The following is a 16,853-nucleotide window of genomic DNA, read 5'->3' as shown; positions in this document are numbered from 1 at the left end:
CACACTATGTTTTTGTTGTCCCTTTCAGGACCACACTATGTTTTTGTTGTCCCTTACAGGACCACACTATGTTTTTGTTGTCCCTTTCAGGACCACACTATGTTTTTGTTGTCCCTTTCAGGACCACACTATGTTTTTGTTGTCCCTTTCAGGACCACACTATGTTTTTGTTGTCCCTTACAGGACCACACTATGTTTTTGTTGTCCCTTTCAGGACCACACTATGTTTTTGTTGTCCCTTTCAGGACCACACTATGTTTTTGTTGTCCCTTTCAGGACCACACTATGTTTTTGTTGTCCCTTACAGGACCACACTATGTTTTTGTTGTCCCTTTCAGGACCACACTATGTTTTTGTTGTCCCTTTCAGGACCACACTATGTTTTTGTTGTCCCTTTCAGGACCACACTATGTTTTTGTTGTCCCTTACAGGACCACACTATGTTTTTGTTGTCCCTTTCAGGACCACACTATGTTTTTGTTGTCCCTTTCAGGACCACACTATGTTTTTGTTGTCCCTTTCAGGACCACACTATGTTTTTGTTGTCCCTTTCAGGAGCACACTATGTTTTTGTTGTCCCTTTCAGGACCACACTATGTTTTTGTTGTCCCTTTCAGGACCACACTATGTTTTTGTTGTCCCTTTCAGGACCAAACTATGTTTTTGTTGTCCCTTCCAGGACCACACTGTCCGTGATGGACGTCCTTCTCTGTGTCCTCATCTCCTGGTTCACATGAAGGCCTGTCCTGCAGACCTCAGACCCCCACGTTTCCTATCCAGTAACCCCAGGCCACGTCCTCCTCGCCAGGAACCGACAAAACAAAGACGAGCCTTTAGCGGCCTGAAGACGCGTTCATGTGCAGGTGAGCCACAGCAAAAGCCTTCCTGCTGCATGGACAATACAATTTATTGTACAACAACAACATACAAGATAAGATAAGAAATAGTTTATTAATCCCAGAATTCCCCCTCAGTGATTGATAAAGTCTGTATTGTTTATCTTATCTTCAGCAACCGATTATCTTGTGGTATCATAGGGCACTGTTTTCTGTTGACCCCACACCGTTGCTCATTAGGGAACTAGGTCTCAGTGTTAGAGCGGTGGAGGTAACCACCTGGGCCTTCGTTAGTCCTTAATCCGTCCCTCGGCCCACTTTGTTAAGGCCTAATCCTTCTCTTTCTGCTCTGGGGAGGAAGTGTCCATAGCGCCGCCCTCCTGGTGGTCCTCTGCTAGGGTGTTAGCCAATGAAAGGCTGTGCCAGCATACCTGCCGCTCCTTTCAGGGCCCTGCCTCTGATGTGAAGGCATTTGTCCTCCCCTCTCGCCAGGGCCATAGCCACACTGCAGCGCACAGCTTTGAGACGAGTGTGAGGAGCCAAGGGGGAACCAGGGGGATTGAGGTATTTCTCTGCTCTGGAACCGGGTTCCAAAAACCAATTATTCTACCATATGGTGGTCGGCTTCAACACAATCGTCCCTGACCCTGGTCCCTGAGGGAAACGCGCTGTGCGGTATTAACGGGCGGGGGTGTGTGTAGCTGTGTGCCCCTGACACATGTCATTCATATACAGGCAGACACACACATACACACACTTTATGTGTGTGTGTAGCAGATGGGAAGTGCAGGGCATTGTGAGAGGAGAATAGTGCAGAAATGTGCTCTCCTCCAGTGCAGCTCTCTGTATCCCCCTGCCACCGCTGACACCTCTCTGTCACACAGACCCCCAGGAAACAAGAGCACATTGTCTTACACCCCCCCCCCCCCCCCCCCCACCCCCCCCACCCCTCCCGGGCCCCGCAGAGAAAAGAGGAGTGTGCAGAGGCAGAGGGGGGAGAAGGAAGCGGGGTGGTGTCGGCTGGAGATGTTTGTGGAAGGGATCTGAGAGGGGGATGAAAAGAGTGTGGAGAGAGTGTGGAGAAGAGAGGGAGTGGCTGAGGGGAGTTCCCAGGTAGTGTGAAGTTCAGATTCAGGTGCAGGAGAAGAGGAGTGTGACAGAGTAGAGGTAACGCAGATGTCTTCTAGGGGATACAGGCATCTTATATTATCAGGATATTCTAATGCTGCTCTCAGGACAGGAGGACAAGATGCAGGATTTGGATCAGTTAACTAATATGTGGGTGGAATAATGTCAAATGAATGACAAATCATGATGAATCAAGTTTTTATAAATAGCCCTGCCTCCAGTACTGGGTAGCATTTTGAATATACAATATTAAGATGGGAATTGGGCAGCTGGTCCAACGGGGTGGGGTTTCTTCAGTCTTTGTTTGAGCACTGACCCACACAGCAGGGAAAACAGTGTTTGCTCCGGGCCTCACTAAAGTGGGAAAGAAAATGTCACCGGCAGCTATTGGCAGAGACGCCTTTGAGCTGTAAAAGATGATGAATACCATTTATAGATGGCCCTCTCTGAGGACCCCACATGTTAAGTATTCACCACCATTCTTTATCAGTACTGAACAATGCCCAATGCCAAAAGTTAAAAGCTTGTATCCCCTGCATACCCCTGTCTCTGACAAGACAGTATCATCATAAATTAGACTAATCGAAATCTGTATAAAATTGAAAACAGGAGAGGACATTTTTTTGAACTCTGTAAAACCTATATTTGAATGTGATAAAGTAGGGTAATATCTGCTTGAATTAAATAATGTTATCCCGGTCTATTGCAGACTCCAGGAGCAGGAGCCTGCAGCACTGCAGCACCACCAGAGGGAGGCGCTTAGCTGTTGTTGTTCCCTGTGTTCCAGTGCCAGTCTCCCCCTCTCCCAGCAGAGCCTCCCCTGAGCTCCCAGTCTGCCCGTCCAACATCCTCCACTGTCACTGACTCTGGGCAGCAGGGGAATGGATCCAACCCTGCTCCAGCCTCAGCCCTACCTCATGGCCATACTCAGAAAGGAGAGAAGGAAACAGAGGAGATGGGTTTCTCCAGTCCCTAGTGTCTGTGAAGGATCTCTCTGAGTTTCACAGCCCACCATCCAGCCAGTACAGCCGAAGCACAGACCTGGGTAGTGGCCTGAGCAGTCCTCTATGTGGTATTGTACCTACACTGCTTTGAAGCAATTGAAGTGACATGTATTCGAAGCTGTTGCATTCCCCATGGGCCAATTAGTTGTTTCATTTAATTTAGAAATTCATAATTACTGTAAGAGACTTGAATGTTTAATTGTTGCCAAGGCTTGCTTTCCAATCATGTCAAATGGAAGGATAATTATTCCATATATCCTTTTTTTTTATAGCAAATCTGAGTGACCTGGACTCAGAGGGTGGCTCTCCTCTCTTCCAGAACAGCTCCTCTTCCATGTCCCTGTCTGTTCTGCCTTCATGCAACCCACAGGACCCCCCAGCACACCAGCCCCCAAACCCAGCCCCTCACCACCCTCTACACCATCCCCTCCCTCCCCAGGCCCAACTCTGGACCACCACGGAGCCCCAGCCAGGCCATGTCCTCCATCCCAACCCAGACCCTACTACCCTAGCTTTCCCCTCAGACACCTGGCAGTCCTACCCCAGCCCACAGTGCAGGATAACTCCCTGGCCAGGGTCACGGTTAGGGTCAAGTTTGACCTCATCTCCTGTTGTGGCGGAGAGGCAGGACTGTACATCACACCGCTGGTCAGTCCTTCCCCCCAATCTCTCCTGTCAGAGGTGAGGAATGATTCCTGCCTGTCCCATATGGGCCGTTCACAGCCTCCTCCCAGCCTCCTCCCAGCTTCCTCCCAGCCTCCTTCCCAGCCTCCCTCCCTGTCCAGCAGCAGCCTCCACTGGTGCCCCTTACCTAGCGCCACGGGGCTGATTGTCCACAACATGGCTGGACATCTTCCCTGGTACAAAGAGACGGCAGCCAACAGACAACAGAGGAAATCAAAGCCTGGCTCTATAGAGACGCCCTACTCAGATCAGATGCTCCTGTCCCCATCGCCGGTCTGCATTGTGAGGTTCTGCTGTCAGCCCTGTTTTGTTTCCCCTCGTAATAAATAACGCAGAAAGCTTTTCTTTTCCCTTTAAAGCGGCAATAGAAAGAGGACTCTTTTGATGAAGAGCTGGTACCGTTTGATTCCCAGTTCAAAGGCGCGCGAGGCCCCTTCACAATAGGGGGGAGTGGGGGGTTCCCTGCCTCGTGTGCCGTCCCCACTCAGCCGCGGCTTCCCCGCGCTCTCGCCATTCTCCAGGTCGCTGAAAGGGAGACGTGTAGCCGATGGTCATAAATCCACACTGACCACCGCACGCTGACAGGGGAAACAGTCAGAGCTACGGTCCACAATAGAATATAGCGGCTTTCCGTCGCAGCTAATTTACCGTTTAGAATAGAGATAAAGGACGGGGCCACTGACATCTGACTTTTATGGGGGGCTTTATGAAAGACTATGAAAAGAGCAAACAATTGGGAAATTGTGTATGGATTTTCTTTCTCTATCAGAAATGATGATGCCGCCTACGTTCTTCTAAGGTCCTTACTACTGATTAGTATCGGTTCCAGGTGCGTAGGAGTCAAAATAAGAACACTGAAAGAGATTTCGACCAGCACACTGTTGGAAAAAAGGAATACATTGAAAACTGAGGCTTGAATGTAACATAAATATGTTTATTAGAACATCATGGTGCCCCAAAAATCAATAAAGTGCATAAATGAAAGATGGGGAAAAAATACAAATAATAATTGGCCTTTGGTCTTTCTCAGTGTAAATAGTCAGCAGAGACACCTGGCTTCTATTTCAAGGATAAGGAAAATTGCATAATTCACATGATCAGAGAATCGATAAATCGGTACCTAGTACAATAGACGCGGCATGATCTACATTTTATACAGAATATACAAAAGCAGACAGAGGAATATCATCAATTATAGCTTTTACATATACCATTTGACCATTTCTCCATCAGAGACATCTACAGTTCTATATGGTGATACGCTGTTCTCTATGGGGAGTTACATCTATATGGTGATACACTGTTCACTGTGGGGATACACATCTGTATGGTGATACACTGTTCTCTATGGGGAGATACATCTACAGTGGGGAGAACAAGTATTTGATACACTGCCGATTTTGCAGGTTTTCCTACTTACAAAGCATGTAGAGGTCTATAATTTTTATCATAGGTACACTTCAACTGTGAGAGACAGAATCTAAAACAAACATCCAGAAAATCCCATTGTATGATTTTTAAGTAATTAATTTGCATTTTATTGCATGACATAAGTATTTGATCACCTAACAACCAGTAAGAATTCCGGCTCTCGCAGACCTGTTAGTTTTTCTTTAAGAAGCCCTCCTGTTCTCCACTCATTACCTGTATTAACTGCACCTGTTTGAACTCGTTACCTGTATAAAAGACACCTGTCCATACACTCAATCAAAAAGACTCCAACCTCTCCACAATGGCCAAGACCAGGGAGCTGTGTAAGGACATCAGGGATAAAATTGTAGACCTGCACAAGGCTGGGATGGGCTACAGGACAATAGGCAAGCAGCTTGGTGAGAAGGCAACAACTGTTGGCGCAATTATTCGAAAGTTCAAGATGATGGTCAATCACCCTCGGTCTGGGGCTCCATGCAAGATCTCACCTTGTGGGGCATCAATGATAATGAGGAAGGTGAGGGATCAGCCCAGAACTACACGGCAGGACCTGGTCAATGACCTGAAGAGAGCTGGGACCACAGTCTCAAAGAAAACCATTAGTAACACACTACGCCGTCATGGATTAAAATCCTGCAGCGCACGCAAGGTCCCCCTGCTCAAGCCAGCGCATGTCCAGGCCCGTCTGAAGTTTGCCAATGACCATCTGGATGAGAGAGGAGACGAGGAGGAATGGGAGAAGGTCATGTGGTCTGATGAGACAAAAATAGAGCTTTTTGGTCTAAACTCCACTCGCTGTGTTTGGAGGAAGAAGAAGGATGAGTACAACCCCAAGAACACCATCCCAACCGTGAAGCATGGAGGTGGAAACATCATTCTTTGGGGATGCTTTTCTGCAAAGGGGACAGGACTTCTGCACCATATTGAGGGGAGGATGGATGGGGCAATGTATCGCGAGATCTTGGCCAACAACCTCCTTCCCTCAGTAAGAGCATTGAAGATGGGTCGTGTCTGGGTCTTCCAGCATGACAACGACCCGAAACACAGCCAGGGCAACTAAGGAGTGGCTCCGTAAGAAGCATCTCAAGGTCCTGGAGTCTCCAGTCTCCAGACCTGAACCCAATAGAAAATATTTGGAGGGAGCTGAAAGTCCGTATTGCCCAGCGACAGCCCCGAAACCTGAAGGATCTGGAGAAGGTCTGTATGGAGGAGTGGGCCAAAATCCCTGCTGCAGTGTGTGGAAACCTGGTCAAGAACTACAGGAAAGGAAAAGGAAATCTTTGTAATTGCAAACAAAGGTTTCTGTACCAAATATTAAGATCTGCTTTTCTGATGTATCAAATACATATGTCATGCAATAAAGTGCAAATTAATTACTTTTTATTTATTTTTTTATTTCACCTTTATTTAACCAGGTAGGCAAGTTGAGAACAAGTTGTCATTTACAATTACGACCTGGCCAAGATAAAGCAATGCAGTTCGACACATACAATGACACTGAGTTACACATGGAGTAAAACAAACATACAGTCAATAATACAGTATAAACAAGTTTATATACGATGTGAGCAAATGAGGTGAGATAAGGGAGGTAAAGGCAAAAAAAGGCCATGGTGGCAAAGTAAATACAATATAGCAAGTAAAACACTGGAATGGTGGATTTGCAGTGGAAGGATGTGCAAAGTAGAAATAAAAATAATGGGGTGCAAAGGAGCAAAATAAATAAATAAATAAAATAAATACAGTAGTGAAAGAGGTAGTTGTTTGGGCTAAATTATAGGTGGGCTATGTACAGGTGCAGTAATCTGTGAGATGCTCTGACAGTTGGTGCTTAAAGCTAGTGAGTGAGATAAGAAAGAAAAGAAAGAAAGAATTGGTTTTGGGGGTGACCAGAGAGATATACCTGCTGGAGCGCGTGCTACAGCTGGGTGATGCTATGGTGACCAGCGAGCTGAGATAAGGGGGGACTTTACCTAGCAGGGTCTTGTAGATGACATGGAGTGGGTTTGGCGACAAGTACGAAGCGAGGACCAGCCAACGAGAGCGTACAGGTCGCAATGGTGAGTAGTATATGGGGCTTTGGTGACAAAACGGATTGCACTGTGATAGACTGCATCCAATTTGTTGAGTAGGGTATTGGAGGCTATTTTGTAAATGACATCGCCGAAGTCGAGGATTGGTAGTATGGTCAGTTTTACAAGGGTATGTTTGGCAGCATGAGTGAAGGATGCTTTGTTGCGAAATAGGAAGCCAATTCTAGATTTAACTTTGGATTGGAGATGTTTGATGTGGGTCTGGAAGGAGAGTTTACAGTCTAACCAGACACCTAGGTATTTGTAGTTGTCCACGTATTCTAAGTCAGAGCCCTCCAGAGTAGTGATGTTGGACAGGCAGGTAGGTGCAGGCAGCGATCGGTTGAAGAGCATGCATTTAGTTTTACTTGTATTTAAGAGCAATTGGAGGCCACGGAAGGAGAGTTGTATGACATTGAAACTTGCCTGGAGGGATGTTAACACAGTGTCCAAAGAAGGGCCAGAAGTATCCAGAATGGTGTCGTCTGCGTTGAGGTGGATCAGAGACTCACCAGCAGCAAGAGCGACATCATTGATGTGTACAGAGAAGAGAGTCGGTCCAAGAATTGAACTCTGTGGCACCCCCATAAAGACTGCCAGAGGTCCGGACAGCAGACCCTCCGATTTGACACACTGAACTCTATCAGAGAAGTAGTTGGTGAACCAGGCGAGGCAATCATTAGAGAAACCAAGGCTGTCGAGTCTGCCGATGAGGATGTGGTGATTGACAGAGTCGAAAGCCTTGGCCAGATCAACAAATACGGCTGCACAGTAATGTCTCTTATCGATGGCGGTTAAGATATCGTTTAGGACCTTGAGCGTGGCTGAGGTGCACCCATGACCAGCTCTGAAACCAGATTGCATAGCAGAGAAGGTATGGTGAGATTCGAAATGGTCGGTGATCTGTTTGTTAACTTGGCTTTCGAAGACCTTAGAAAGGCAGGGTAGGATAGATATAGGTCTGTAGCAGTTTGGGTCAAGAGTGTCCCCTACTTTGAAGAGGGGGATGACCGCAGCTGCTTTCCAATCTTTGGGAATCTCAGACGACACGAAAGAGAGGTTGAACAGGCTAGTAATAGGGGTGGCAACAATTTCAGCAGATAATTTTAGAAAGAAAGGGTCCAGATTGTCTAGCCCGGCTGATTTGTAGGGGTCCAGATTTTGCAGCTCTTTCAGAACATCAGCTGACTGGATTTGGGAGAAGGAGAAATGGGGAAGGCTTGGGCGAGTTGCTGTGGGGGGTGCAGTGCTGTTGACCGGGGTAGGAGTAGCCAGGTGGAAAGCATGTCCAGCCGTAGAAAAATGCTTTTTGAAATTCTCAATTATGGTGGATTTATTAGTGGTGACAGTGTTTCCTATCTTCAGTGCAGTGGGCAGCTGGGAGTTTACAGTGTCCCAGAACTTTTTTGAGTTACTGTTGCAGGAAGCAAATTTATGCTTGAAAAAGCTAGCCTTGGCTTTTCTAACTGCCTGTGTATAATGGTTTCTAGCTTCCCTGAACAGCTGCATATCACGGGGGCTGTTCGATGCTAATGCAGAACGCCATAGGATGTTTTTGTGTTGGTTAAGGGCAGTCAGGTCTGGGGAGAACCAAGGCTATATCTGTTCCTGGTTCTAAATTTATTGAATGGGGCATGCTTATTTGAGATGGTTAGGAAGGCATTTAAAAAAAATACCCAGGCATCCTCTACTGACGGGATGAGATCAATATCCTTCCAGGATACCCCGGCCAGTTCGATTAGAAAGGCCTGCTCACTGAAGTGTTTCAGGGAGCGTTTGACAGTGATGAGTGGAGGTCGTTTGACCGCTGACCCATTACGGATGCAGGCAATGAGGCAGTGATCGCTGAGATCTTGGTTGAAGACAGCAGAGGTGTATTTAGAGGGCAAGTTGGTTAGGATGATATCTATGAGGGTGCCCGTGTTTAAGGCTTTGGGGAGGTACCTGGTAGGTTCATTGATAATTTGTGTTAGATTGAGGGCATCAAGCTTAGATTGTAGGATGGCTGGGGTGTTAAGCATGTTCCAGTTTAGGTCGCCTAGCAGCACGAGCTCTGAAGATAGATGGGGGGCAATCAGTTCACATATGGTGTCCAGAGCACAGCTGGGGGCAGAGGGTGGTCTATAGCAGGCGGCAACGGTGAGAGACTTGTTGTTAGAGAGGTGGATTTTTAAAAGTAGAAGTTCAAATTGTTTGGGTACAGACCTGGATAGTAGGACAGAACTCTGCAGGCTATCTTTGCAGTAGATTGCAACACCGCCCCTTTGGCAGTTCTATCTTGTCTGAAAATGTTGTAGTTTGGATTAACATTTTTGGTGGTCTTCCTAAGCCAGGATTCAGACACAGCTAGAACATCCGGGTTGGCAGAGTGTGCTAAAGCAGTGAATAGAACAAACTTAGGGAGGAGGCTTCTAATGTTAACATGCATGAAACCAAGGCTATTACGGTTACAGAAGTCATCAAAAGAGAGCGCCTGGGGAATAGGAGTGGAGCTAGGCACTGCAGGGCCTGGATTCACCTCTACATCGCCAGAGGAACAGAGGAGTAGTAGGATAAGGGTACGGCTAAAAGCAATAAGAATTGGTCGTCTGGAACAGAGAGTAAAAGGAGGTCTCTGGGGGCGATAAAATAGCTTCAAGGTATAATGTACAGACAAAGGTATGGTAGGGTGTGAATACAGTGGAGGTAAACCTAGGTATTAAGTGATGAAGAGAGAGATATTGTCTCTAGAAACATCATTGAAACCAGGAGATGTCATCGCATGTGTGGGTGGTGGAACTAATAGGTTGGATAAGGTATAGTGAGCAGGACTAGAGGCTCTACAGTGAAATAAGCCAATAAACACTAACCAGAACAGCAATGGACAAGGCATGATGACATTAAGGAGAGGCATGCTTAGTCGAGTGATCAAAAGGGTCCAGTGAGTAGAGAGGTTGGTTGAGGTCACAGATTTAGACAGCTAGCCGGGCCATCGGTAGCAAGCTAGCATAGGATGAAGGTCTGTTATTAGCCACCTCGTGCATTTCCGTCGGTAGGATTAGTGGGGTTCCGTGTGGTAGAGGGGATGAATCCAAATCACACACAAAAAAAAAAAACAATAGCTATACAGTGGGGCAAAAAAAGTATTTAGTCAGCCACCAATTGTGCAAGTTCTCCCACTTAAAAAGATGATAATTTGCAAATAAATTCATTAAAAATACTACAATGTGATTTTCTGGATTTTCTTTCTCATTTTGTCTGTCATAGTTGAAGTGTACCAATGATGAAAATTACAGGCCTCTCTCATCTTTTTAAGTGGGAGAACCTGCACAATTGGTGGCTGACTAAATACTTTTTTGCCCCACTGTAGTTATAGAGGCCCAAGAAAAAAAAAATATATATAATTGTCCGATAGGTCTATTCAGATAGCAGCCGATAAGACAGCTAATGGTTAGCGGACCGCAGATGGGCGTTCAGGTAACGTCGCGACGGAGGAGCCAGCCGGATAACTCCTTCGGGTAGATAACATCGGTAGTCCAGTTGTGAAGGCCCGGTGGGGCTCCGCGTTGGCAGTAAAACGGGTCCGGATAGGTGATTGTAGCCCAGGAGTGACTTAAAAATCATACAATGTGATCTTCTTGATTTTTGTTTTAGATTCCGTCTCTCACAGTTGAAGTGTACCTATGATAAAAATGACAGACCTCTGCATGCTTTGTAAGTAGAAAAACCTGCCAAATCTGTTCTCTCTGGGGATTTACATCTATATGGTGATACACTGTTCTCTACGGGGGAGATACATCTATATGGTGATACACTGTTCTCTATGGGGAGAAAAATAAAATAAATAAATAAATGTTTAAAAAGAATTTGTTCTTAACTGACTTACCTAGTTAAATAAAGGTTAAATGTAAAAAATATTTGAAACACATGTAGACAGACCCAGGTTTTGGTGAAAACATTTCAACAGTCAACAATTCTACATTCAATATGAAGTTTGTTATTTTTATCATATAAAAAATATATATGTTACAGTATAAGTATTTGAGAACAAAATAGAAATCTTGCTGGATTTCATTCCCATAGTTAGTCATGTCAATGCCTTGGGCAGAGTGTTATACAAGCTAATGATCCCTTGTGTGTGTGTGTGTGTGTGTGTGTGTGTGTGTGTGTGTGTGTGTGTGTGTGTGTGTTTGTGTGTGTGTGTGTGTGTGTGTGCGCACAGAGTATGGGTGTGCAGAAACCCCTCAACCCTCTGCTGCCCTTTTCAGACGGGGTCCTCTCATTGTGTGCTCCCCTCAGCTCCCTTTAACATCCCCACGCCAGGGCCCAACAATCAGAGGGTGACCCCAAGGCGACCCCTCATTGAGCATCATCTCCAGAGTGTAACTGTCCTTGACAATGGAGCGGGATGGAGCGGGACGCTGGCCTATTGTGGTGCCCTGGCCCGGACGCTCCACCACCCAGACCCAGGACACCACCCAGCCTTTCAGCCCCACGATGTGGCCAGAGTGGGGGGACAGGGGGGTACATGGAGACACAGAGGAGCCTTGTCTGGGCTGACTCCTTCCTGGCTTGCCTGGCCTTGCCCCTACGCCCCCCTATCCACCTCCCCTTCCTCCAACACCACCTCCCGACTCCGTAGCACTCCTCGGAATGACGGCTGACTTGACAGCAACAATATGCTTTAAAGTGTCAAGTCAAGTCCCTCCATTGTCTCTCTGAGTAGAGAGCCGAGGCACTGGAATGCACAATTGCGTGTGTGTGTGTGTGTGTGTGTGTAGTCAGACGTAAAGGAGCTGAGTTTGCGTGTTCTTTATTTGCTTGTGTATATATTACTAGTTTGTCTGCTATCTTTTTTTACATGTCCACATGAGAGAAGAAGAGTTCATTCTTTAAGGCTGTCATCATGACAGAAACCCTCAGCACACTATTTTCAGTTACCGTTACAAAAAAGGCAAAGAAAACAGGTGTGTTTTGAGAAGAGTCAAGTAATGAGTGATTTAAGGGCGGACAGTTTGGCCAGTCCTGTGAGTGAGGTATGTGGTAATGAGGGCTTAGAGGGAGAGCGTTGCTCCTGTGTGTATAGTACCATCTCCCATAGCCCCAGGGTCTGACTGGCTCTGTGTAGGCTGACAGACTCCACCTGGGGGGGCATCCTCTCCCGTGGAGGTCCTGGTATCGTGGTGGTGGTGGAGGTTTGATGACACCGGCTCAGGGCAAGGAGGAATGGGAGTTTGTTGGGTGCCTGGGTGAAGTGTGTGTTTGTTGTGTGTGCATGGGTACGATACCGAGCCTTCTCTGAAGCCTTGAGGGGACAGGCAGTCTGGCACTAATTGAGTTACAACCAGGTGTTGGAACTGGTTCAGGGAGCAGCATAAACCCATTTTGTTTTTAGAGGAACAGAAACTGAACCTGGAAAGAAAGTGCTCTCTAGTGTTGCGGAACCGAACCGTTACTTTTACATCTTGAGAACCAGTGTCTAGTATATACTGTAATTCTGTAATACAGTGAAGTTAAACATATTCCAATTCACAACATGTCATGGTGCTCAGCACTTCAAGCCAAGCCCCCTCCACGTCCACTCCTCTCTCTCGCTCTCTCCCCACCCGTGAAATTTCAGTCACATCTCTCGTCAGTCACATCTCTCGCCTGCACTTATCTGTCCTCAAACATGTAAACAACTAGCTTACACGTTCCACAGCAAGCTGCTCTATCCACGCTTATCGGTGGACTAAATGAAAGAATGATGTTGATTTCACAGGGTTAAAAAATGAACAAACCATTACTTTTTTAGGAGGATCGAACCGATTCAGAACTTTATTATGCTGGTCGGAACACTGTAAATAAATAAATCGGGGTTCTGCTCGGAACGGATCCTCTCTTTCTATTGCATCATGTAACACAGTACAGTAGTATATTCTCTATGTGATATGCCAATCCTGCTTGTGCTGTTTCAGATGGCGGTGACAGTGTCCTCCTCGTCCCGCTGTTCTCAGGTCAGCTCTAGCCAGTCCCATGTGTTTGAGGAACTAGAGGCCATCGCCCCGCAGACCGGCTCTTGTGTGTCCCTAGACCACCCACTCAGCCCAGCAGACTGCAGCCCACCTGGTACAGGTCCTGTACAGAGCACCCAGATTATGTCCAGTAGATCGTATAAAATACCACTGATGTCATACCTGTCAAGGGTCTACACAACGATTACATCAGAAACGTTCTCTATATTTATGTCATACATGCATACATGTGCTCCTCAAACTGTATAGACACTTGAAAAAGAAGAAGGCTTTTTACTTTGCATCAAAGTTGGTGAATTAACCGTTTATTTTTTTATAGCATGTGAATGCTTAACTACCTACTTGTGGAATGCACTTGATGTTTAGAGTTGTTTCTACCTGGGCAGTCCGTGGTGTTAAAATTAATTAGCGTTATTTAGACAGTTATGTCAATGAAAAGGTCACGGCACCTGATTTCTTTTTCCTGTTTGTGGTTGTTGTGGACATGTTTGTCTGACCGCCGTTAATGCCTCAATTGGACATGCACTCCTTCCTCAGCCTCTCTCGTGTAATGGACTGGGGTGTGACGGTGATGTGTGGATCTCGGCGCTCTGTTGTGGAACAGTGTGTCACGTCTTTGTGTGTGTACAGTAAATGTGTGTGTGTGTGTGTGTCTACTGAAGTTAGTCAGTTCAGTGAGCTGTGAAAGGAAACATTACCCAACGCAGACAGTGATTTTCTCACTCACTGAGGACTTCCCCAAGCTTCTCTCATCCCCTCTAATACCTGACAAGGTGTTTAGGATGTTTAACCTGCTCGCTTGACCTGAACCTCCGTCTGACCTCCATGACCTTTGCCCTGAGGATGTGATGGGATCATGTCAGCTACCACCACTGCTGCAGCAGCTTAATTCCACTCTTCTGTTCTGTGCTGTAACATCTTCCTCAATTGACAAATATAGACATCTACCATCCGTATAGAGCCTGGAAAGCAAAGAAATGTAAAACTGTCTTATACTGACTGACTGCTTAAACTTTGCTACTGACTCACAGGCATCCATGTGTGTCTGTCAAAACTCCAGTGACCCCGTCTGGGTGGCAGTATAGCTAGTTAACACTTTAATCACAGGGTTAGACCTTTGTTATCTGTAACAGTGTGTCTTTACAATGGGTTGCATTGTCATGGCTAATGAGGGGGTTAACTCCCAGCCTAACTGAAAGTGTGTCATCACAATGTGTTTCACCACGGGACTTCCTTCACCACAACTCCTTAATCAATCAGACAGTCAGTTCTTTTTTCCTCACCTGAAGGGGTTTACCTGACAAACAGAAACACACCCAGAGACACACGCAACGCATTGTAGAGGCAGGAGCCTTCCCTATGATAGGGGAAGGCAACCCTGGTCCTAGAGGTCCACAGGCACGTCATGTTTTTTGATTTAACTGACCTGGAAGACCAGGTGTGTTGAATGTAGGCAATCACTGAACTGCATAATTAGCATGTGGTGGTCAGGTGTGGTGCCTAGTTGGAACGTCATCCTGCAGTACCTGCATCACTCCAGGAACAGGGTTGTCTTCCCCTGATCTAGGTGGAATTCATTTCAAGTCGCTCAAAGTCTCTAAAAGTTAATCTCTAAGGGCATACTGTAAAAACGCAGTACTGTACTTAACTAGAAAACTATCCAGATGTGATACTTTTTATGTGCTATAAAACACAATGCATTCCACTATGGCTGCTGTGTGGTTGGCTGAGATGGTGGGACTGAGATTGCATTGAGAGGAGAAGCAGGGTTGACCTGCAGCGGAGCGTGTTATGAGGCAGCTCCAGCCCAGCGGCTGTGTGAAATCCCCTCCCAGGGAACAGCAGCTCCACACCCTGCTCTCTGCCTGGACGGCGTGGGCCGAGGATTTGCATGGGCAGGGAGCCCACACTGTTACTGATCCTCTTTTAATTGGCGGTGACAGAGAACTCTGGAGCCTAGGACTGGGGGGGTGGAGCTTGAGGGTTGTCAGTCATATTTGCACACACACCTCACTGATCCATACAGGACTATTTCCTCTACCTCTAATCTGGTTCAGAGAGGCTATCCCTGGCCTTGGCCTACACTATCTCTGGTTATCCATGTCTAATGGAATCCCTGTGATAACCCCCTGAATGTAGGGAATCAGAGAAGGTGGTCACTCTGGTCCTGACTAATGTATTGTTTGTTGAGTCCTCTGTGGCTCAGTTGGTAGAGCATGGCACTTGCAATGCCAGGGCTGTGGGTTTGATTCCCACATGGGACCAGTATGAAAAATCTATGCACTCACTACTCTAAGTTGCTCTGGATAAGAGTGTCTGCTAAATGACAAAGAAAATACAAAAAATGTCAATTAAAAAGGAGTTAATAGATGGACTGATCCAATGGACTCCCATAGTCCCTTTTTAATGCTTTAGTTCTGATGTGTTGGATCTGCTGTTTCACATAATGCTTCAGTTGTCCTGTATACTGTATGCCACCTCTGCAGAGATGTCCACAGGCTTGGCTGCTCTGACAGTGGGCTGTGACTCAGGGGACCTGGGCTCCCTGTCCCGTGTGCAGCTCCTGGACCGGTCGGACCCTGTGGAGCCCCACTGGCTCGCTGGTCAGGACATGTACTCCCCAACAGAAGACGGAACAAAAGGCCACACAGCGGAGCTCCGAGCCAGAAGACCCCTTAGTCCAACGCTGTATACTACAGGTATCCCTTATTTACAACTCAACACCCAACCCAGTCTGTGATTCATTTGTGAGTCCGTGAATGTGATTGAACTGGCACGTCTTTATATACACACTGTGTTTGAGACATTGTCTCAGTAAGATTACTAGACTCCTTCAACAGTTTCTTTTGACAGTTACAATGAGCCAAACTATGACCTTTGATAGAAACAGCAAAACCGTTGATTTCACAACAGGGAAAATCCAGACAGAGGAGTATTCTGTAGAATAGGCTGGACAGGGGAATACCAAACAGCGTTATGGGTGTGTGCCTGCCAGTCGTTGGCTGGCCTTGAGAGTAATGTCTTTACAGTGTGAACCGCCTCTCATCTGCTCCCAGGCATGCTGCTGCAGCATCTTAACTGAAAGGCCATAAAGATATGGAGGCTCATTTCTGGCTTTGGCAAAACGTTTTATTGGGATATGATATGCCATATTAATAAAGATCAAACCGCCTCACGTTTATCATTAACCTGGAGACCTGAGCCCAGACACACCGACAACTAGTTAAAAATATCTATTTTAACAATGGCACAATCTGGATGTGATTATGCCTGTGCGGCATGCGCATATCAGTCTGGGTGATGCAAGAAATGGCATAGAAAGTAGAACAAACGTCCTGTAAAGTGGTAAAAGGAACGTAAGTGGTCGATGAGCAAACAGTTGGAAATAAGCACGTCCTATTGTAGTTTTATAGGCAAACAAAAGACGTGTAAATTGTTTTCCATGACATTGACAGTACTAATGCTCAGTGTGATGCTTCTCCTCTGAATTGGCAATGGCCTTGAATACAGTCATTGAATCAAACTAAATCCTCTTCACTCGGTGACGTATCACTGTGGCCTGCCTGGAGATGTAGACACTGCAGGGAGCTAGTCTGTCTGTCTGTCCTCCTAGGTGTGTCTCCAGAACAATGTTTTCCCATTCTGTGTTTGCACCTGGCACGCTTCTGCGAGACAGGTGCTCCTCCATGTTTTTCCCCCCTCTTT

General features: G+C 46.5%; 1 pseudogene across 1 annotated transcript in view; it reads left to right on the top strand.

Annotated features, from left to right (window-relative positions):
• Positions 1–572: 572 nt before the first annotated feature.
• LOC118942912 (uncharacterized) overlaps positions 573–16,853 on the top strand; it is a 40,659-nt pseudogene continuing 24,378 nt past the window's right edge. Inside the window, exons 1-6 of the transcript XR_016490427.1 lie at positions 573–863; positions 2,674–3,036; positions 3,241–3,642; positions 6,254–6,280; positions 13,105–13,248; positions 15,635–15,847. The product of XR_016490427.1 is annotated as an uncharacterized LOC118942912 (transcript). The remainder of the gene's footprint in view (positions 864–2,673; positions 3,037–3,240; positions 3,643–6,253; positions 6,281–13,104; positions 13,249–15,634; positions 15,848–16,853) is intronic.

Source organism: Oncorhynchus mykiss, chromosome 21 (assembly GCF_057628025.1).
Source record: "Oncorhynchus mykiss isolate SJ-2025 chromosome 21, ASM5762802v1, whole genome shotgun sequence".
In the NCBI taxonomy this organism is placed as follows: domain Eukaryota; kingdom Metazoa; phylum Chordata; class Actinopteri; order Salmoniformes; family Salmonidae; genus Oncorhynchus; species Oncorhynchus mykiss.
Note: the sequence above shows the minus strand (reverse complement) of the source record. Positions and strands in the feature narration are given on the sequence as shown.